Below are 23456 nucleotides of genomic sequence, written 5' to 3'. Positions count from 1 at the left end.
AATTCTCATAATGCTTCTAAAAGATATGCTTCCAACACTACTAAAAGGTAAAAAGAGGCAGGAGGGTCTTAAGAGATATCTGCCTTGCCCCTGGGTGCATCAGGAGAGTTTGTCGAACTGAAATTAATATTACATGCAAAGAAGAGTGTTGTCAACTAACTTCCCAAATGCATCTTTATGTCTACCTAGTATAAGGCACAATCCATAATTACTCCAATTGGGCCAGAGATCTTATCTGGAAATAGATAAGAGAGAAAGGAAGGAGGGGAAAAAATAGTAAAAACTGAAAGGAGGGAGGCAATGGAAGTCTTCCCCCATACTTTCCAGCTAGTCTCATGAGGAAAAAGCAAAAACAAACAAACAAACAAACAAACAACCCTTATTCAGGTACCTTTTATCAGGGTTAAACCCAGAGATGTGGAGTGCTGCCCTCATAGTGTGGTCAGCAGCAGCCTGTGGGCCCTGGGAAGAGGTAGGGGCTCACAGCTGGACCATGACAGCTCTGACACAAGAGGGTCACCACGGTCACCGGGACAGCATGGCCCTGTTGTTTCACAGGGAAGAGACAGCGCTGGCTGTGCTTCCCCTCAAAGCAAGTGGCAGCCTGTTAATGGTGACTGCAGATGCGTCTGTGTCAGCTGCAGGGAGAACAAGCGTTTGCTCTCAGATCCCAGATGGGTGGCACGTGCCACCGTCAGGGTGGTCCTTCCTGGTGGCTGCTCTGGCTGCCTCCTGCCTCCCACACCTCTCCTCAAGCTCTCCCCAGTCTGTCTAGGCTACTACACATATGCATGGACCTAGATCTGAGCTATCCAAGTCTTCTGAATGGTTAAATACATGGTGAAGTACTTCGTAACGCGCTCCGTATGCATCACATGTGTATGTGCAGTGCTGAGGGCAAGCACTCTTCTTAAGTATGAGATGGTGGCCAGGCCTTTAACATTTAGGAAACAAAGAAATATGTTGCTAGTCGAAGCATTTTAAAAAATAGACCAAAGTAGAGACTTCACGTAAGTATGGCTTTTATTACATTTTGGAAGATGAACTTTCAGAAAGCTGGAAGTAAGGCAATCTTGTGACCTAAAATAATTAACAAGTTTCCTTCTGTCTAGGGAAAATAATGAAACAGATCATCTCAGACTCATTTCATAAAGAATTAACAGTGGAAAACATAATTAATGCCAATCAATATATATTTCCAAAAACAAATCTTGTCACATTTGGTGTGATTTTATTTATTTATTTTTTTTTTGATGGGATTTTAAGTCAGTTTGGTAAAAGTAGCAAGGTTGAGGTAGCAGACTTCTCTATGCTTGTTTCTCTGCAATGTGATGTTTTGATTACTGCAGGTACACTGATTCCAAATTAATGAACAGTTCCAAATTAATACTTGGAAATTAATATATGGTGCATATTGAATGGATTAAAGATTGCCCATCTAGTAGGGAGCTCTGACACTGGAAATGTGCATTCAGTGCTCCACTAAACTCCAGCACCTCAGGTTTTGTTCCTGGCTGCCACCGCCTCCTGGCGTGACCCCAGGAGTGCTGGTCACCTCCAGTGCTGCTTTAGAAACCAGAAGCATAGTGCAATACTAGCATCCAATCTCTTTCCAAAATCAGTTCAACACTTACTGTTGGAAAACATTACAGATTTTATAAAAAATTTTATTTATATCTATATAATATATAGATATTATAAAAAGAGTATTTAATTGTGAGTCCTGAACAGTCCATTTTTTTTTTGCCTGTATTTTTCTGTTTCTTTTTTTTCTTTTTTAAATCAGTTGCACGGTGGAAAATCTGGGTACTCACAGAGCTTGCTGCTAGTGCAGAAGCTGTGGTTAAGGAGCAGACATGTGGAGGCAGGACAGTTATCCACATCCCTCTGTACCAAGTTGTGACTCCGGGCATTGGACACAATCACATAGAAGAAATTTATTTAAAGACCAATGTGAGTTCACAAGTCATACTTAAAGAAGGGCTATACATTTCACTGCTGAGCAGCAGGACCTCTTAAAACAGCGCAATGCTTGTGGGGAGCGTATACTTGAAGAACATGCACTTGTTGGCTGTGGCGTTAGTGCAATCCTGCAGGTCTCAGCAGAGCCTGCTGAAGACTGTGATCTCTGCAGCTACTGCTGGCATGGTCTCCACTTCCATGGCTGTATTGGCCTTACAAAGACATGATTGTTTGAATGGGTTTGGAGACAAGCTACAAAAATGCTCAACTACACCAAATATGCCTTGGAGTGAGAAGATCCCAAGGCTCACCTTCAGTTTATCCACGTCCAGTTCTGCCATAAAGACAGAGCCTTTTTCTGAAAGTTATGCTCTGCTTCAGCCCCCACTCTCCAGCTCAATGAACCAGCTAATTCTGGGAAGTTCCCTAGGCTGCAGGAGTAGGGAGGTCAAGAGTGACCTCAGTAGTGCCTTCTGGCTTTATAATCCAGGAATTGAGTCAGTTAGTGATGTGATTTATCTATTTTTTTTCTGATTAATTCAGTGTGTTGCTGGCACCAGCCCCGCTGCCCCCTGGCCCTCCTGGGCACGCTCCATAGCCCAGCCTTGTCCTACCCACCGGTTTTGCATCAGGGGAAGCTTCATCCGCATGAGATGGGGAGTGGAAGACTTGTGCCAATGCTTGGGCTTTATTGTGCGTGCAGAAAGGACAGCACCATACTATTTCTGTTGTTAAATATCTGATTTTTGAAGTTGGCAGTGTGTGCAGAGGAGCTGGAAGTATGACCTGCCAGCAAGGAGCAGGAGCTGGTGCAGGACCAGCCACACACCAGAGACTGCCAAAGGCCCAGGCGAGCAGCACTGGCCTCTCCTGAGGCACAAGGGATGGGGCGACGTGCAAACCCTGCTCCCAGCCCAAAGCTGCAGGGCTGGCAGGGGCCTCAGGCTGTGCTCTGCGGCCTGGGGAGGCTGCAAAAGGTCACAAACCTCCTGAACCTAATCGCCTTGATATGGAATAACAGAAGTTATGATGTAATTCTCCTAAGCCAGCCAGTAGCTATACAAAAGCTAACACTGAAAAAATGAGCAAAGCCCCGCTGCCAGCCGTGCTACCTAAATTACACCCCGCAGTGTCACACGACATGGGGCCCAACAGCCCTCCGCCATCCCAGCGGGTCGGGCAGCTCCGGCCTGTCTCCTGCAGCCTTCCCCGACCCCGAGGCCCTCGGAGGCTCGGGGGCGGCCGCCTTGCGCCCCCGACTCCGCTCGGCGCCCCCCTTCCCTGCGCGGCTGGGGGCGCGGAGCGGCCGCGGGGGCGCCGGGACTGGGGCCAGGGCCTGGAGGCGGCCCCGCGCTGCGCTGCGCCGCCCGCGCCTCGTGGTGTCGCTGCAGACCGCCCCGCGGCGCCCTGAGCTGCGCGAGGCCCCCCCGCGGCCCTCTCAGTTCTGGGGTGCTCGGCCCTCTCCTGCTGCTGAGCTGGCCGCTGGTTCCTAGCATTGTTCCTCCTGCAACGTTCTCTCTCCCCCCCCTCCGCCCTCCCCCGCCCCTCCATTTTCTTTTTGAAGGTTATTCCTGCTAAAATTTGCATGGGATTCTTAATGCGGCTTTCAGATGTTAATATTTATTTGCCACCGTTTTAAAGCTGTGGGGGTAATACAAAGGGAAACTTTAGTCTATGTGTGCTGAGTGGCAGGCGTTACATTGTCCTCATGATCCAAAACACAGGCTGAACACCCCTCAGATCTTCATATTTTTCTTAATAACAGTTTTTTAGTACCCTGTCAATAACTAAATTGTCTGCTATAAAACTAAGAAACTAGTTTTCAAAATCTATTTTAAACCTTCAGTCTTTCAGTGCATACTCAACCCAAGTTCCAATAGTCATACTTTATGGAGTTGTGTTCAAAGAAAAACAAGTGAATCGAGCCTAACTTAATTGCACAATGTAAGGTATTTTCATTTCCCTGTTATCCTTTTTATTAGTTTGCCTTCTAGTTCGTAAGTGTAGGTAGTTTGTGCTGATTGCCATTTGGAGAAAAGCAGTGATACTGACAGATATCATAAATATTTGTTTATTTGAATTCAATGCAAAGAATGAGATATTTTTTTCAGAGAATTTATGAGTGCAGACAAGGGCAGAAAAAGTGTTCATAATCGTGTATGTCACTTACCCAAAGAGTGCGATTGTATGTACAAATTAGACAACTGCATGCACATGCTAAAGTGGATATTTGTGTGTTCAATCACTTAATTTGCAGGTATAGATTAAGTTAGTCCAATTAATCACTATGATAGGCCAATTTTACACAGTTGTGAATCTACTGGCATTCGAGATGTATCCCTAGAAATCCTGAAATAACCTTATAGGGAGACAGGCCCAACTTGTGCATAAGTCGTGTGTGCTTTTTTTTTTTTTGGGGGGGGGGGGCAGAAGGGGGGGAGAAAGAGAAGAAAAAAAAAAACACTCAAAAATGGATTACATAATATCTGTTGTTACCACTTTTGAGGATCTGAGGATATTTTATTTATGAAAACCAGTTATAGCTTTACAATATGTGATCAATTGCTGTTAAGATGCATACATTAGAACAATACTTCTCATGTGTGGAGCCTTTTGTTTGGGCTAATTAGGGTGATGATCATGGATTCAACCTGTCTTAAACCTCAGATGTATGAAGTGGGAAGATTAAGGACATTTGTTCATAATTAGGATTCCTAAATGGAAATCTGGGAAACGCTTCTTAGAATATTTATAGTCTTGTACCAACGAGGCTTCTCATTGTGCACACAGAGTGTGAGATGAATATTGCATTTATCGTACAGTAGCCCCGAGTGCGGTTTGTTCGGTGTGTTGCTTTCAAACCTGGTCTAGCATGTGTATTCTCTGTGCAAGGAGCCATCAAAATTAAAAAGCAGCTTCATAAAAGGTACCGTATGTCACATAATATAGTTTCAGTTCATTGGGGACATGCTGTTTGTCAACCAAATGGTGCCCTGTGTAGCCCTGTGGACATGTCCTCATATCCCTGCCTTCCCCCAGCATCAAGGTTGCCAACAGGAGCCACTCACACCCCTGGTGCCTGTTAAGCCCAAGCAGTCCCATGCACACTCAGGGCTGGAAGGCAGTAATCACTGAAGGAAGCTTTTGCAGGTTTATTTAGGAAAATTCTTGCTATTATTATTATTATTATTTTCTCCATTAGTTATTTTATTTAATGTATGTGGCCAAAATCTAGAGCTTCTCCACCCTAAACATCTCTGATATTGAGGAGCACCAGCTGAACTTTAATGGTCATTACTGCAGGCCACTTGGCCAACAAGCCTGGTGCGACTAGGGGCTGCATGTAAAACAGCTCCCTTCTGATGCAGAGGTAGTGGCAGGTTTTGCCGGAAGACTTGTGGTGCCAACAGTCCTGGGGCCAGGGAAAGATTTTGCATTGAGTCAGGTGAAGCCTCACAGGTCAGTGTTCAACATGCTTGATGAGTAGCTGGGCTTGGGCTGCCCACCTGGTGCTTCATGCTCATACGTGTGTGAGGAAGCTGGTGCAAGAGATGGCTTTGTGTTCCCATCCCAGCTTAGCAGGTAGGGCAGCCAGCAGGCCCACCAGCCCGTTGCCGTAATGTTCAGGACTGTGGCCGGCCCAAAGGCACAGCAGCCGGGCTTGGTCTGCCCTGAGCATAACTAAACCACACAGCCTGCTCCTTTGGGTAAAGCAGCTTGAGGAAAAAGGCAGCAGAATTGCAGAGCATATGGGACCTGTACAATACACGTTATTTTTCTTCAAAGTAAAGAAACAGAGCTATTTTTGACCTTTTTTTTTCTTTTTTTTTTTTTTTTTTCATGGCTAGGAAATATGTTGCTATGTTGTGTGTACTTGGTGTGTGTGTATATATATATATATATATATGTATATATATATATATATTTCTATGGTGTATTTTTTTTTTTCCAAGAGGACAAAGGGGGAAGGGGACAAGAAGGGAAAGCTGTGGTTAAGGCATGAAGAAGCAATATTTCTTCCAAAATATGATCTTTAATGTGTCAACATTTAAATGTGAATTGTTCTGATCAAATATTTACTGCTATCAGGAGCTGTGTAGAACATTAATCTTAATTTGTTTTTCTTTTTCTCAAAAGCAATGACTCCAACATAGCTAGGAGATCTGTGTCTTTAAAAATAAATAATGTAGCAGAACGGCATATTCTTTGGTATCAAAATGCTAGCCTGTGGCATCTTCTGCAACTACAAAGCAGTGTCGAACGAACTTTCTTCCCTTTTTATTAATAATTCCCTAAATCAATGAGGAACCTTTAAAAGTTCCCTTTCATTTTGCTCCTGCACTCCTCTCAGCTCCAACTCTTGCTCACACTGGCTCATTTCCTGCCGCGTCTTATGCATTTGTATAAATTTGTGTGTGTAATTTCAGGAGTGTGAGCTGCAGCCTGCTAATTCTACATGCAAATACAAAACGAGTTTTCTCTCTTCTATTTGATTATTTTGGTCAGCCTAGGATATTTTTATTTTTTTTTTCCTGAAGGTGGCAGTGAAAGAAAAAAAATAACTCCCTTTGAAGATTTAGGAATTTTATTACAAAACAGATGGACAAGTACTGTATTTTCCCATTTCCCCTTGTGCCTATGAGCGCTGACAATGGAAACTACAGCTCCTATAAAGTGCTGATCAAATTGTGAAAAGGTGGCCTTTCCCAGCAGCATGGCACAATCTAGCATTATCACAGCTTATAAATAAACGGATGGGTTGAGCCACTTGTTTTTTTTTTTTTGTTTTTTTTTTTTTCTTAGTCCTTACCAAGATAATTGAGGATCATAATGGTGGGAAAGGACTGCAGTCATCATTCGCTTCCTGTCAGGTATCAGTACTCATCTTCGTGTCATCCGTCACCATTGAACCACTGTGTCATCTTTCCTCAGCCTTCAGCGCCGCTCCTTCTCATCGTGTTCATTATCTCTGGCTCAGACCAAGCCCCCTCCCCCAGCCTCTGTAAATGCATCTTTGTGCGACTCAGTCTTCTGATTATGAATCGATGATCATGTGGTGTAAGAGAGATAGATGGCTTTTAGTTCCATCTTGTCTTCTCTAATTGTAAAATATTAGTTACATTAGACTGTGTCTTTTGATTAATGGAACTTATTTGGAGTGGCCTCTCCCAGCCCTCCCCCTTCCAAAGTCCTCCACTGACTTTTGAGAATTGAGTGATTTCACTTAAAGCAGACAAATAGGCCCTTCAGCAAGGAGATAGCTTGGCTCTAATATCGTGGGCAAAGCGAGCTTGCAGAGACAGAGGTGTGTGTTGTGCGCGCACGCGTGCATGTTTTTGAAGAAAGGCTTCAACTCTGGCTAGACAAACACAGACCATTTATTACCACACGTACAGTAATGCTATTTTGCAAATCCAGCAATTCTTATAAAGCTGCAAAACAGGACATAAGGCTGAATGTTTTGGTTTGGTTTGGTTTGGGTTGTTTGTTTTTTTTTTTTTTTTTTTTTTTTGTATTAAATTAATCTTAGGAATTAGGAGCATTCTTGCATTCAATTTGGATGGAACAGGTCAGTTCAGAAGTTTGATATATTAATGCTAGCATAAAGTGTTATCTTAATACTCTCCTTTATACTTACAGGACATATCATCAACCAAATGTCTCTTCCTTGTACATCTGACACCGTGAGACATTCGTCCTTTAATACAGAACTTATCTTATTTGGCACTATTTACCTAAACATGGTCTGTTGATAAAGTCCTTGCTGTACAAATGGAAAGGCAGTTGACTAAATTCCTTATTATAAATAATCACTGTCTATCTTTCAGTGTAAATTCAAGGACATGTTCACTTTCAAGCTATCAGTTCAATTAGAAAAGGTCTATTCACTGTCGATGTCTATATCTCATGGAAATAGGAAAGCACAGTTAATAAACAAATCAAACTGTTTTAAAAAATAGCACTGTGGATTATGAATTCTGAAGCCCATGCTGATGGTGACACTGTCAGGACACATGCTATATAAAAATATATGCATACAGTTTAATCTAAATTTTTTTATGCTACCTTCAGGATTTAAATTTGACCTTTGTGTCTTATTTAAAGAATAAGTTTGTGCTTGCATAAAATGCTAGCTAAGCCTTATTCGATTTAGTTCTTTGTGTTAAAGAAAGGAAAACTGGTGCAGGGCTGTGAACACCCATGCCATGCACGGAGCTGAGGAGGGCCGCCCACACTGGGCGGTGAGGCAGGAGGGGAGCCTCAGGCTACTCTGCCACCCGCGGTGCTGCAGGTCGTGCTGCAGCTGCACGCTCAGGGCACTTACCTGTATCTGGAAGGCTCTAACTGTGGTAGCCACATGATTACAGAAAAATCTCGCTCCTTTCCTTTTAGGAGAAAGTAATTTTCTAGCATTTGCTGATATGGGAAATGCTTGAAAGCAGGAATCCAGAAAGCTGGAAAAAGTCCAAACAGAAACCCAGAAAAACTTTATTATTGTTATTATTGTTATTATTGTTATTATTGTTATAAAATCTTATTATGTTGATCACATCTTATGGAATTTAAAGGAGATTTTTCAGCGGCCTCAGCCCTGATACCCAAACGTTGTGGATGGGAAGAGCTCTGTGCACAAGGTTGAGCCCTGCTCTCCTGCATCACCATGCATCTCCAGTCCTGTGTTCATCTGAGATCAGGATTTGCTCCACATGAATATTTCCACACAGTATTTACCATCACTGGAGGAGTGATTATATTTAATGGCAGAATTTCAGTTGTGTTCTCAATATATATTGAGTTGACCTTTAAGTTAAACCACAGATTAAATTTTTTTACTTGTCTGTTTAAGTACATTAACAGCCCTCTTTGTGCTGATCAGCATATCAGTGTATAGGGAAAAGTTACCTGGGTCAGATTGTTTGTTGAAATCAAAGGAATTGCATGGCTTCTTGAGAAGGCAAATATTTTGTCCCCTCTAACCACTGTATACATTAGTTTTGTTGCAAAATGATTTTGGTTTATACACAGAGACATCCACGTGGGTATCAGTTTTCTTGAAAGCCCAGAGCCTGACATTGATTTCATATAAGTAAACCTTTCCTAGAAGCTGATGGAAGCTGATGAAGTTTGCTCGAGATGGATCAGCTCCCCCATAGGCAGCAGGGTTTGACAGCACTGCTAGGTGCTGGTGCCACGGATGTTTTCTTCTTTTTGCTACCTATGTGCACAACACGCTGCGCTTGACTTCGTTTCTGCAAAGATAGATGAGAATCGCTTTTACTCATTACGCTCAAGGTTCATTATCATGGACTTCTACAATTTTATGGACGGAAAAAACAAAACAAAACAACCTCAGTAATGTATGTTACTGTCCTCTGTATATTACATATATATATTACATATACATATATATATATATTATTTTTTTTTTTACCATCTGGTGGATTTGGTACATATTGATCATGTGTCCTTTGCTGCATGCCATCACTGTTGGTGAGGTGGTTGGGTAAGATCTAACGCCATCCCTCAGCTCTGGGTCTGAGCCCTGCTCATGCTGGCCAGTCGCAGCGTTTGTTGGTCTATGTGACAACCAGCTGGGCTCAGGGGGACCCACGGTGATGTTAGAATTGCCACCCTCCCAATTATCTGCCAATGGCCTCCCACTGGCAGAGGTAGCTCTGGCAGCGCTGCCGGTGCAGGTGATGGGTCTGGTGTCCTCCTCAGAGCTTCCATCCTTCTGCACCAGGAACCAATACCATGTAAAGATAAATGCAAGAAAAAATACAAAAGGAATGCGGGTTCAAAATGAAACAGTGGCATGTGTCAGCTTTTAGCACCAAGACAATCTTCATGTATCTTTTGATGAGTCTTTTTAAGTAATGGTTAGATGATGAGGCCTTGGTTCAGAGGCAACTTATGCTCATGAACCATGTGACCATGTGTGCATTCCCACACATGTCTGCAGGATGACTTACAGGCTTTATATTATGCATAACCTTCAGTAATTTGCTGAATCAGGGCCTAAATACTGAAATAATCTTTAATCGTGCTGGCTCCACAATGAAACTCTAGAAGCCACATTTCCCTCTCAGTGTCTTTCCATAAGACTCATCAATGATAATGGAGTTACATTAGGCACATCTAAAGTTAATTATACAGTTACGTCCCTCTTGGCCCCTGTTTGTCAAAGAGAATAGGGTAAAAATATTCTGTTTTCTAACATCTATTTTTTATTTTCATTTGGATTTTGGTCTGCAAATCAGATAACAGAGTAAAGGGCATGCTAAGAAGACCATGGGCAGGTGGGTCTGGATATTTGTCAGCTGTGAATGAGCTTGGGAAATGTTGTGTTAAGAAAACGTGCAGAAAAAAATAATCTATAAAAGCCAAAGGAAATTGAATATTTAAGGAAGTTTGTTAACAAATGGTAGCAAAGCTCTTCTTTTGTAAAATGGCTTTAAGGTGTGCTGATTTATATCAGAGTATGGGTCTAAAGTTGTGCTTTGACTGGTAAAATAAATGCTAATGCTCACTAAAATGTCAGGAATTTGTAACATAGAGACAAGATGAGTGAAGCAGTAGATCTACAAATTCTGCAGTTCACTGCAGGTTCAAAAAAAACAAATGTAGTTTTCTATTTATTTATTTATTTATTTATTTTAAATTGTCGTTATTGTTATTGTTATTTTTGCCATGATCTCACAGTTAAATATGGTGAACCCAAATCCTCTATCACAGGTGCAGGTATCTGAATGTTTTGCTTTTGGTATATCTGCACAGTATGGAGGGATGCCAGGTTTCTGTGGGGATCCAGTAGCTTTGACATACTCCAGTTTACAATACCTGAAGTGTGCTCAGCTGCTAATGCATTTTGCATGCAAGATCACTGTGCTTCAGTGTGACAGCTAAGAAAAATGTAATTTTTATCTTTAATTGGAACAGGATATGATTTTGCCAAAAAAAAAAAAAAAAAAAAAAAAAAATAAAAAAAAATAAAAAAATAAAAAAAAAAAGAAAAAAAAAGAAAAAAACATTTTTTTTTTTGTTAAAGGTTTATTTCACAAGAGGCCAGTCAAAAACCATCTAGTACTTAATAAAGTCAGATTCCTTCCTGTGCGTTCCTGTGTGACCCTGTGGAAGCCGGTGGGAGCTGCGTATGAATACTGAGGGCAGGATTTTGCCCTTAGGACTGAATTTTCCCACCGACTATTCTTTTAGACTGTCTTTTGATTAACAATCTGTTTGCAGCAGGCTAGGGCCAGAGAGGTGGTATATACCCCACTGCTCAAGTCTGTGGCAAAATATTCTACGGAGAGCTACTTAATAAAAATCAACTTGCTCCACTAGTCATTGAGAAATACCTCAACTGTTAGCAATCAATTGAGGGCTGAGTTTGGAGAAAAAAAAAAAAAAAAAGCACAAAAGGACATCAAAGAGGTTCTCATTCCTAGTCTATTGCTCTATTTAAGGGTCCTATAATTCGGTGAGGTTGTGTGCTAAATAATTTGTAAGCCTTCAGAACATCCAGGTTATTGTTTGTGGACAGATGGTGCATCACATTTTATTGCTTATTCCTTCTGTGGTTTCTCATATGCAGGACTGATGTGCACTCTGAAGTCTTTGTTTCCTTGCTAAAATCTCTAATCTAAAACAGGCAATCAAGCACACAGACAGTGCTTCAGAAAGCATAATCATAGTTTTAAAGGGGGAGGGGGAGGGAGGGGGGGAACATTTCAACTGCAGTTAAGAAGCCGATGCGTTCCCTGACAATGCAAAAGGTTATCAGAAGTATTAAAATAGGAAAATATATATAGAATTCAGAAGCCTTGAGGAGAGCCTGGGCTTGATAGCGGTGTAGGTGTGCCTTTTCCCGGAGTACCTGCTTTGTATCTTGCTCTTGGCGGAGCTGGAGCAGTGAGAGCCTTTGGAGACCGGCTTTTGCTTTCACCTTGCCCCCCGGGACTGGCAGTCTTTGTCTCCTACAGGCAAGTAGCAGCCGTGTTGTGATCCTGGAACCGTGGCTGCCCCGAAGAGTTAAATCATGTTGATATACAGGAAGGAAATGGAATAGACTAACTCCGTTCTTTTCTTCCTACGGATTTTTCTTTTTATTCTGAAGATAGAATTACTGTTTGTAAGCATCTGAAAGTCATTAGTGGCTCTGCAGTCTGTCAGGTGCCGACGCAAAAAACTGCTGAAACTGAACGGGTTCCTGTGCAGAGTGCTGGGAATTTGTCATGTGCTGATGAGCAGTTATAATAATATATGAGCAAATCACAAGCATTCTGCAAATTAATCAAATTTTTTTTCCCTTCTCCCTTGTCTCTGGGAGAGTGGCTTTGCCGGCAGACGTAGGTGAAGCAGTTTTACTCACAGATGGTAGCTCTGGCATCAGATGGAATTTATATAACAGTAATTCTGATTTCCTGCCAAAGTAGCACTGAAAACACCAGGGAGATTGTACAAGACAAGTCATGTGGTTTTGCTGAGCTTGTTGTGGGAAGTTTAAGGGGGGAAATCTCAAATTTTCCTCTTTGCATTTATTGTTTTAGCCTGAAGGGCCAGAAATTGTACGCCATTCTGCCATAGGCGAAATCCAACACATCTTTTTTTATGGATTGTGCTGAAAGAGTGCTTCACAGCTGTTAAAACTGCTGGCAGGGGGAGAACCACATGCCTCCTTACCCTTTCTCTTTCCTTACAAGAATTAAAGGAGGGAGGGTTCAAAAGGTTGCCGCATTACACGGTGGGGAGAGGCAGGGTCTCCCTCTGCAGGAAGCAGTGCCATGTTCACTTACTACTTGCTGCTCCACAGGGCCTTGCACGGATGGGGGGCTCCCCGCGCCTCCCTCCTGATGGAGAGCGCCTTGTTTCCTGAATGAGGTGACCTCAGTAGATCCAGGTTGTTGGCTGCCTACCTGCCAGCAGTTCCGGTGTGATCACTAAAAGGCAGAAGGGGGATTTCTTTTTTTTTTTTTTTTTTTTTAATTCATCCAGGGCAGGAGTGCGACAAGCTTGTTCTGCTGCCGTATGTGCAAGTGTGGTGGCAGGTCCAGTCCTGACCTTGGTCAGACCCACTTGGATGTGTTAAAATTGCAGGGTCGTGAAGAGGATGTGAGAACAGAATCAGACCTCGTAGCTTTTGAATAAGATTGTCTTTTTTAAAAGCAAAAGCAGTCTTCCCTAGAAAAATATTACAGTACTCTTCTAATAGCAGTGTATTGAGTAATGCATGGGGCATCGCAAGACTGCTATGACACTAAAAGAAAAAAATAGAGGAGAGCAGAACGGGAGAACTTTCAGGGGCTGTTTTTAATAAAGAGGTGAATTCTTTCTGCAGTAGGAAAAATGATAAAAAGATGGCGTATCAGCTACATTATGCAACAAAGTAATGCTGCTGTGTTTTTATAATGTAAGGCACTGCCCATTTGTTTTGGTTTACGTGACTGCAGTGAAATAAGTGGATTAGACTGAAACTTTAGCATGCTTCATTGCAGCTGGTTGCAGACATCTGTCATTCCTCAGCCATACATTCTGTATCATGCCAAGAAGAAAAAGCAAAGTCTGACACCTTTCATTTTAGAAAGCCTTTTATAGAAAAGAAAAGGAGAAGGGGAGAAAACATTTCCTTTGTGACTTAATAAAAAAGACGCTTTTTCTGTGACAACCTGAACAGTACTTTGCAGAGGGAGAGGTCCAGAAAAGTTAATGCTCAATTTATCCTTTGCAGAGTTAATTTTTGCTGTTTGAGCTCCTGATTCATTGAACGGGGTATGATTAAAATAAATGTTATTTGTGCGAGTGCACGTGTTCCACTTGTTTGCCTGCATATGAGGCGCACCTGGCAAGGTACAACCTGTCTGTCTGTCAGGCGTGCCTCAGGCCAGGCAGACAAAACCCCACAAGTGGGTCCTGGGGGCAGTTCAGCAGAATGGGGAGTGGGGCCGTGAGCCACTTGGGGCAACTTGAAGGATTAGCTATTAGAGAACTGGGTATTTATTTACTTAAAGTGGTCTGTATTACTTCAGTCTCTTTACTAACGTGTCATAGGTAGAGAGTCATGAGTTTTGTGACAAGCTATAATGTCACAAAATACCACCTAAATTACCCAAGTTACATAACAGCTGCAATTAAAGGAGAATATGTTCATCCTACATGGCATTATACCTGCAGAAAGCATTCATTCTATCTTCATGTCCCCCTTCAGCAAACTTAATAGCACGTGCCTTGCTCTGTGTCCTCTGGTTTAGGTGACTGGTGGGACATGGGACTAGTGGAGGGTTCCTGGTTTTTGCCTTTCTGTACATTTGGGGGCAGCCATTCACATGGGGCAGACTGTGCAGTGCCCTGATCCAAGCTAGCTGAGGGCATGACATGTTGAAATGTGGGCAGGAAAATTTTAGAAAGCTGAGTCTGGGATTTTTTTTAAATTCCATTCCACCAGATAAAATAAGCTCAAGACAGTTGCCCAGAGTGAAAAAGAAAATGCTATTGCATTTATGAATTGCTAGGCAGAATAAAGGCTATTTGGTAGCAAACTATAATCACTGGCAAGGCCTTTCCTATTAGCAACTCTGAGCTGCATGAAAATCCCAGTGCCACCAGTACAGCATTTATATCATAGCTACATTAAATCTAAATAGAGCTTCATACTAGAAGTCCTAAATGATTCCTGAAATAATAAATACTTACTGAGACAATTAAACAATATGATAGAATATCAGACAGAAAACTTGTGAATGACCTAGTAGGAAAACCAAGATATTTTGCTCAAGGGGTTAGAATGTGAACGTGCTGTTATTAACATGATTAAAACACGTAAAGGAGTGAATAGACAGCAATTAACTGAAATGTGTAAGTAAAGAAAAGGTGGGACACCGAAGATGTAATTTTGATAAAGAGAAGAGCTCAGGGTTTCTTAAAGAACAACCTGCTGCTTGCATGGGATGGGAGGTGAGGAGGAGGAAGGCCATCGGGAGCTGCAAGCTGCTTGCTCCCAGGCTCAGGTGCTCCTTTTCCTCAGCTGCATGGCCTTGCCTCTGGGCTCAGGGGAAACATAAGATAGATGCTGCCAGAACTGCAGGCTAATGCTTGTGGTTTGGGCCAAATGTTATGAGTTTTGGGTTAGGAAGCTGATTGCGATTGAAGAGTTTCTGAATTGTAACCATTGCCATTATAAATTCAGTCAGAATTCATTGCAGCTTACTCTATACAACAGGTACCGAGTGCCCTTGATAAGAGCTCTGTCCTCCACTTATGTGTGTAAAACAAAGTAAATAAATATGAAAAATTAAATATAATTAAATTTACCAAAGCATGGGACAATGATAGTCTGACATTTCAAGCTCAATCAATGACAACATTCCCACTAACCTTGTTTGGAGCGTGCTGAGACACCAGGCTCGTAACTCATGTTGTCACAGCCAGAACCAGGCTGGTGCTGCTGGGCACGACCACCTACTCAACATGGGCGAGTCTGTAGAGAGCAAAGTCTGAAGCTGTTTTTCATGGGAATTTTGGCTTTACAAGGTTCATGTAATGTTCCATATTTGTTTAAGAGCCTTTTGTCTGGTAGTTATCCTTTCCCCGCCCCCCCCCCCCCCCCCAAAGAAATATCCCTTTCCCTTCTACATCAAAAGTTGCTGTGTGAAAATCTTACTCCCCTGAAAAAGAAGCAAAGTTTCTGTTTAGTGTCTGGAGCTGAAGAAGCCTGCAATTTTTTCAACTTTTCAAGAAATGTAAAATGTTTGTTTTCCTCAGAATTGCAAGTCTGCATTATATTATCGGTGACTTAAGCTCTTTTGTAATTGCCTTGTATTTAGTGTACTGCAGAGGGCCAGCAAGTTCCTCACTTTATGTCCAAATAGAAATAACTTCCATGCTTTACATAACAAAGCATTAGTGTTAAATTAGTGATGTTTTCCATAATTTTATGACCAACTTGTTTAATAAGTTTAAAGCATGCATGTGAAGGAGAGTTTCTACATGTTACTCTTTGTTACAAGTGTCCATGTGGTCACTAGCCTCTGTGCCATACCCATCTACCTTTGGCTGGTTTGCATATCAAGTTTTTGTGGTTTTCTCCGCCCTCTTTTGGTTTAAAAAAAATAATAAAAACAAAAAACAGTTTGTGACAATGACTGAGTGTAATCTATTCAGACAGGAATTGGACTGTTACTTTAAATGCAATTTGTGATTTTGGGGTCATGTGTAAAATTAACTCAATCTTGTAATACATTCTAAAGACAGAGTTTAGCATCAACTTTTGCTTTTCCCTGTCATCATTAAACACTTCAATATGCTTATTGGTAAGTTGAAATAGCTATTCTGTATAAGTTCTGTATAATATACTAAATCAATAACAGAATCCACCTTTGATCATATTTCAGAAAAGCCACATAGGTATCTGAGAGTCTAATTTGCTTCAATGAATGGAGGGGTTGGCTTGTTTGTTTGTGTGTTTGTTTTAAATAAGATTCTTGGAAATAATTTATTTACAGATGAGGTCTTCTATGCTCCAGCTCTTCTGCAGCCAGTGATGGTTCAGTCCTTTACCACCCTGGCACTGCAGTCACCTGGGGGACCGAGGGTGCCGCTCTCTGCTTGTTCCGCCCTAGCAGCACACAAGTGCAGAGGGCAACGTGGTGGCTTTGAGCTATGGGGTGACCTGGGGACGGTGCCATGCACCTCACTGCTCCCTACAGGGGACTCCTGCTGGATCACCAGCCTGCTATGATGGACTTCACAGGTGGATGAATCCTACTAGTTTTAGGGCATTTCTCTCCAAAAATACTCAATGCTTTTATTTAGGATGAAGCTGGTGGCTATATTTTGCCATGATCTTAAACCCAAATTATCTTTTCCTAGTTAAGGTCTTTCCTGTAATGTGCAGAGAGAAAAAGGTTTCTCCAGGTGGCAGTTCATGCTTTCAGACCTGAGCTGTCCCAGAAGCATTTGCTCTGTATTCCCTAGGGGGAATTTAGGTAACCAGGTTTCTCTGTTAAGTGTTGAGGTGATATAGGATGAGTTTGAGTCTGATGCCTCTGATAACAAACATTTCTTCCAGTTATTTTTAGGACTATATGTATTGAAATATATATGTGTATATGGATTGAAACTGTGATTAATGATGGACCCTACTTGAATGGATGGTGGTAAGTGGGCTGCTTTAGGTGTCCCGCAGCAAACACACAACCCAAAGCCTTACCTTTGGCAGCTGAAAATGTTCCTAGGCCTTCCTAAAATGCAGATATTTATGCTTCTCTATATATACTTCTACAGTAAATCATCCAAAAAGCCTTAGAAAATGCTTTTAGTTTGTACAGCTTTTCCTGGTCAACTTAAAATAGAGGGTTTTAAAAATCTAATTTCCTTTTTTTGTAATCCAATAAACATATAAACTTCACAGAATATTGTAATTTTCCCAGAAGACCATGTTGGTTGGTCCTGGACCTGTGTGTAAATACTTTTGAATTGTTTTATAAAAACTTTTATTACATATATGAACCTGATTGGACATACTTTAATCTGTCTGGTATTTTGGGAGTTTCATAAAATGCATATTTTGAGACCAATAAAATGGAATGGCTCTCAGAGCCATTATTGTCTATTGGACAAATATATCTATTCGGCATTTTCACATCCATACTCTTAGGCTCCAGATCAGAATGGCTTTAGAGCCATTCTGCTCTCCTGGGTAATACAGACAGGGTTTGGGACGTTAGCTGTGGATAGTAAATGTATTTATGAAAATTTATATGTTAAAAAAAGGAAATCTCACTAGCCAAGATTTAAATGAAAATAGTTCTCCCTTTGCAAATGCTCGTTATTGTGCTATGATAGTGTTACTTTAAAATGGGAGTGCTTACAAAGGCTCTGGAGTGGCTCAAAGTCTTTTGGACTTGTTTTGTGGAAAGCATGTGGCCATGTTTGCTAGTTACTATTTCTGTGGCAACATACGGTTCTTCTGTTTAAAGGTGATTGTGCCTCAGACACAAATTTACATAGGAAAAAATATTTAAAGTAGCTCTTTTTGTGGCGGTTGGGCTCAATGCAGGTTTGCGTGCAGCTTGTTGACCTTGGAGTGGAGCTGATGTGTGGTTACAAGGACCCCTTCACCAGTGACTTTTTGGGACAGGACATCTCAGTGCCATCCATCCTATTGCACTGCAGCCAATCCTGCCAAGAGTGCCTGGCCATAGCCCACGGCAGTCCTGGTTGTTTGGGATTGCTACAAACCTCCAGCATCCAACATATGAACTGAAGAGATCTGTCTCCAAGAAAGTCAGACCTTTGGGGCTTTTCAAGTATTTCTCAGTGAGGGAGTCATTTATTTGCTTTAAAGAGCTAATGGCTGTTGTTTCTGATTTTCACCGCAAGGATATTCTTAAACTAAGCAAAGAAATCTGAAATGAGTTTGCCGTATTGCATCCCAGTAAATGCTATAGCCATTGGCCATCTAAGGAAAAACATTGTCAGATAATCATAGGCATTTTTGCTTTTAAGGGAACAAATGTCATATCTAAGAAACACAGTATTTTTGGACTTAATTATAATTTATAGTACATTGCATAGCATTTGTTTTCTATTCATCATTTTATTGCTCTTCTGCTTTTTCGCTAAATTAATGCATTGAATTGTGTGTCTGTATGTGTGTATCTGTGTGAATATATGTACAGATATGCAATATAATAAAAAGTGGTGTAGTGGGGACAACAGACGGCTTGTGTGTGATGTATTATTGGCGTTTTTCTTTCAAATTACCATTTTCTTGCTGCCTTGGGAGAAAGCCATGATTTTGCTGTGATTAGTACACTTTTAACAATCTGGAATAAATTCCTGATCTTATTCATGTGACTAGTCCAATGCCCATTTTTATGTTTTAGTGCAAACCCCTACATATGTGCCTGTAATACCACGAAAATACGATGTTTCTTTGCAGAATTTTTTATAGAATTTGGATGCTGATCAAAGATTTTTAGAAGTGGAGAACTAATGCAGCTTGACCACGTAAATTATTTTTTTTTTTTAATGAAAAAGACTTTAGCATGTATTGCTCTTTCTCTCTCCATCGTTTGTGTATTCCGTTGTGCTAATCTTAAATAATGGATCCATATCAAAGTTAATAAATTAGGAACTATTAGCAATTTGGATTACAGTAAGTAGCCCAATGACACTATGTTGATATTGAGTTTTTTGTTTTTCAACAGTACAGTTTGAGTTTTAAAGATAAGACAAAACAAAATAGGTTTGGCAAATATTTGAATCCCTAACAACTCAGTAATGGGTAGCAGCTTTGTTTAAATCCCAGGGCCCGGCTTTAAGTGCATTTTCCTTTAAATGGTCATAAAAAACAGACTTTAAGATCCATGATTTTCTCAAAACCTTCATTTCTGCCTCCATTCGATTGAAGCACTGTGTTGCACTACATCAGTCATGCCATGTTATGAAACCTAATGTGATGTGACAGATGCAGGCTGACGTGATGTGTCACAAAGCAACGTATCAGATCACAGACTTGAAAGAAAGAAAACAAACTTTTCTTCTCAAAGTCTAAATTAACAAAGCAGCATATATTTTTTTAAAAGATGGACTAGTTTCAAACACTGGGGGATTTTTCTATATACTGGTTCCAGAGCAAGGTTCTCTGTTCTGCCCAGAAAGTATGTCCAGTCCAGGCTCCTTGCTCTCTTCAGGGTACAGTTAAAATTAGGGACAGTCCAAACCATCTCAGCACTGCTGACCTTTCTGGGCCTGATCCTAAAACGTTTGGATCGCTTTCAGAGGACTGGTTCAGCAGGTGCTGAAGGTAATCACCCCTTCTGAGGCAGTCTGCCCCACCTAAAACTGTTACAGTTCTTGGAGTCCAGCTACCATTGTTGTCATTTTAACTATTTTATTAATATTATTTTGTGCAAATTCAATATTCTTAGTATCTCAGCTTCGGTCAAGAGGATTACGAAGTCCCTTCACACACTTAGTTGCATACTTTGTAGCATGTTACTCTGTAATGGGATTATTTCAGCTGCAAACATTATGCTGTCCCCTATCCTTTTTGATATTTGATCTGAGAAAGATGTACCATAATTTGTTCTCTTTGTTGGCCCACCTTTAACCTAATTCTGTTCACAACAGATGCAATGCATTGCATGTTACCTCCTGAACTATCAAGAATAATTTTTTTTAAGGGCTTTCTTATAATTTTATTGAAAGATATATACTGGGTAAAATATATATGAACTATAGCATGCTAAGAAAGAACCTACCAACCACTGCTAGATAAAATGTTATAAATTTATTGCCAAGTTATCTAGGAAGGGTTATTTTAAGAGCCTGCTGCCCACAACAAGTTTTTGAGCTACAGTTAATAGATGGGCTACCTAAGAGAAATGGGCGTTATTCTTCACCCCTTAGTTACAAACAAATTGCAGATATTGTCATCTTTGCAAGTGAAAATAATCTCTAGTTTTTGTACTACTTCTGCTGTAAACAATGTACCACTTGCTTTCCTATGACCCTCACTCTGTATACATATTTATATATTATTCATACTAGATTAAAAATGAATGTGCTCTTTACCACAGTTGTACTGCATAGTGACAGTACAGATTAACTTATTGTGTACTTACTTTTCACAAGGCAGTGATGTGAAATTTTGATGGCCTGAAAAAGTAAGTTGTGGGGGAGGCAACGCAGAACTGAATCCTTCTAGGTGCATTTTATATTGTCTGATTTAGTAAAGTTGGTTGAATTAATAAATGACATTCTCTGTATGGAGTTACACAGGCTTGAACTTGGTTTGTTGGTGGGCAGAAAGTGTTTGCTTCTATCCTGGCACATATGAGGCTGTTAGTGCCATCCATGCTCTGTGGATTCCTTGTTTAAAATTTGTGGGGGGTGGTCCAGGCACAAATTGGTCATTTAATGGTAGCTGCTTATGGGCAGAGAGTTAAGAGCTGTCTGGTGAGATCTTAAGCTGTTGGCTAGCAGTACACATTCTAGCTAGAACTGACCAATTTTTTCCATGATTGTGTCCGTGCTCCCTGCGTGCTGCTGGTGGAAGCAGTTACCAGATGTTATGTCCTGGGCACATCCAGCTGTTGGCTGTAGCAGCATACAAGGTCCAGAAGGGCAGGATAGTCTTTGGCTTTTTCCATAGCATTGGTAAGAATGGAGTAAATAAGACTCGAGGGCAAGTTGTACCATTAGTCAAATCTTAGCAGCGCATCTTCCGTTCTTAGCAAAGGGCAGTCATTGGATGGTCAAACGAACCACAGGGAATACTGGAAGGGAGCTGGTAGTGTGGTGTGGATACAATCATGCTAGTGATTGTGACAGTGGCAGGCCTTTATCTTTTGCAGAAAGGGAAAAACCACTTCAGTTCTTCACAGAGCAAGTTTCCTTCTCCTTTACCCAGTGCTTCATCTGTTGTTTCAGCACTGTGTGTGTTCACAGTGTTTCAGCACCTCCCTGAGCGGAATATGCAACAGCCACTGATTTCCCTCTGGTCAGAGGTATTACCCTGGAGGGAAAAAAAAGAAGAAAAGAAAGAATCCAGAACTCAGCTGTGAATTCTGGTGACTGTTTCTATCTCTTACAATTAAAGAAGGAGATATAATGATTTTATTACTTTTGTTGTTGTTGTTTTTTCCCTGAGTTTCCAAGTATTTCTAGATTTTCTGAAACAAGATCCAATTTTCTCTGGATCTTCTTCACATCCAGACAGTTTTGAGAGGGCTTCCAGTTTTCAAAACTAATATATTCTATTTTTTTCAAGCATATTTGTGGTCCTGTATTGATTTTAGGACTGATCCTAAGAGGCACTAGGGACATCTTCAGGCTCTTGTTTGACTATTTCCTCATATCTTTCAGTTGATTTTTTTTTTCTATAAAAGCCCAAACCATTTTCTGTAACTTTTTCTACATAGTTCTTTTCTCCATTGCTATTGCTATGAAATTTTCCACTGAAATTTAACTTTGTAAAGATTAGCAGCTTGTAGATTTCATTGCTTTTTCCTTATGAAGTTGTTGATGGAAATGTCTTTATTTACCCCAGGAGAGAATGAGATCAACCCAATCTCTGTCCCCAGATTCATGCATAAATGTGCATATTAGAGGCCTTGAGGGTTGGCCACCCTTTTGGCAATCTTTAAATCGTAAAAGCAAAGGATGGAAGGACTTTTTCATCCTTGTTAAAGGAAACTTGCCTGTAGTCATGAAGCATTGGTTTTGGGTAACTGTGTACTGGACTTGATGCTTCTTTACTCTGAGTAGCGGGCAGAATGTTTGGGGGAACTCAGCCTGGTATTTTTGTTGTTACAGTAAAAATAGCAGATTATTTGCGCAACCCAAAGCACTGCTGGTTCAGGTGAATTTCCTCTGCCTGAGATGATCATGCTTGTGTGCCACCAGCAGTGCAAGGCTAAACCCAGCCAAGGCTAACTCCCAGGCTGTGAGTGCTGCGGGAACATTCCTACTCCTGTACAAGCAGCATTAGACCAGTGCATAACCAGTATCCATTTGCTTTTCCATTACATTACCACCTAAAATTGGTCCCAACCCCTTCCCATGAAGTGGGGAGAGTAGTCCTCTTCTGCTACACCAGCATCTGGTTTGTGCCCGCTGGGTAGTAACACAACAGCAGAGGAAAATGTGCTCTTCAAATGTGGAGATAGGGTATTGTTTTTCACTTATTCTGGCTTTATGTAGACAGTCTGGCACATTTATTTATTCATTTATTTGAGCAAATTAAAGCAAGCTAAGTGCATTTGACCTCAGATGGTCCTGGTTTAAGTTAATTTGAGAGACAAAGCTCATAAAGTTCCAGTAAAACACATCAACAACTTCCCAGCATAGGTTGAAATGTGATTGCTGAAACATAACCTCCAAAACCAGATACAGCATGAAGATTCAAAGTCACAATAATCTGAAAAATATGAGAGAGCGTAGTGATAGAGTTACTAAAAGTGATATCTTTCATTCATGCCTTCATTTTGCAGACAGTTGCTATTTCACACACAAGAAGTGCATCTATCAGATTCTGTGCATTAACATTCCTTTTTTAATCTGGTTTGGACATTTATTTTGGAGCTGGTGATAACCTTGTGCCCCAACCCTGCAAACACATCTCTGCTTGTGTTTCTTTACTCACAGGAGTAATCTCACTGGAGTAAATATTTGCAGGTTTGAGGCCTTGATTATCTCAATCCATTATTTCTTTCCATTAAAAAATAATCTGTGTGATTAAAATAAAACATACAGTTCTTGACTCAGAAACTCACCCAAAGACAAAGTATGGTTGTATGGTTATTAGATGAAGGGTCTGTACATTGTCATCCCTGAACTTCACTTCAATAAAAAAGATAATTAACAAGTCTAGAAGGCAGTCTAGTACATGATTGCACCATATTTACAAGAGTTTAGTTTGGATCATGGGCTGACAGATTTACAGCTGGGTGTGAGGAGGGAGACAAAATAGCTGCACTTTTCCCAAAAAT

The 23456-nt window shown here is 41.0% G+C and overlaps 1 protein-coding gene across 11 annotated transcripts in view; it reads left to right on the top strand.

The window, feature by feature from the left end:
- ZNF536 (zinc finger protein 536) overlaps nucleotides 1-23456 on the top strand; it is a 351794-nt gene that overhangs the window by 327466 nt on the left and 872 nt on the right. The gene's annotated exons all lie outside the window — the stretch shown is intronic.

The sequence above is a fragment of the Aythya fuligula genome, chromosome 12 (assembly GCF_009819795.1).
Source record: "Aythya fuligula isolate bAytFul2 chromosome 12, bAytFul2.pri, whole genome shotgun sequence".
Classification (NCBI taxonomy): domain Eukaryota; kingdom Metazoa; phylum Chordata; class Aves; order Anseriformes; family Anatidae; genus Aythya; species Aythya fuligula.
The sequence above is the reverse complement of the archived record's forward strand: the minus strand, read 5'-3'. Positions and strand labels throughout refer to the sequence as shown.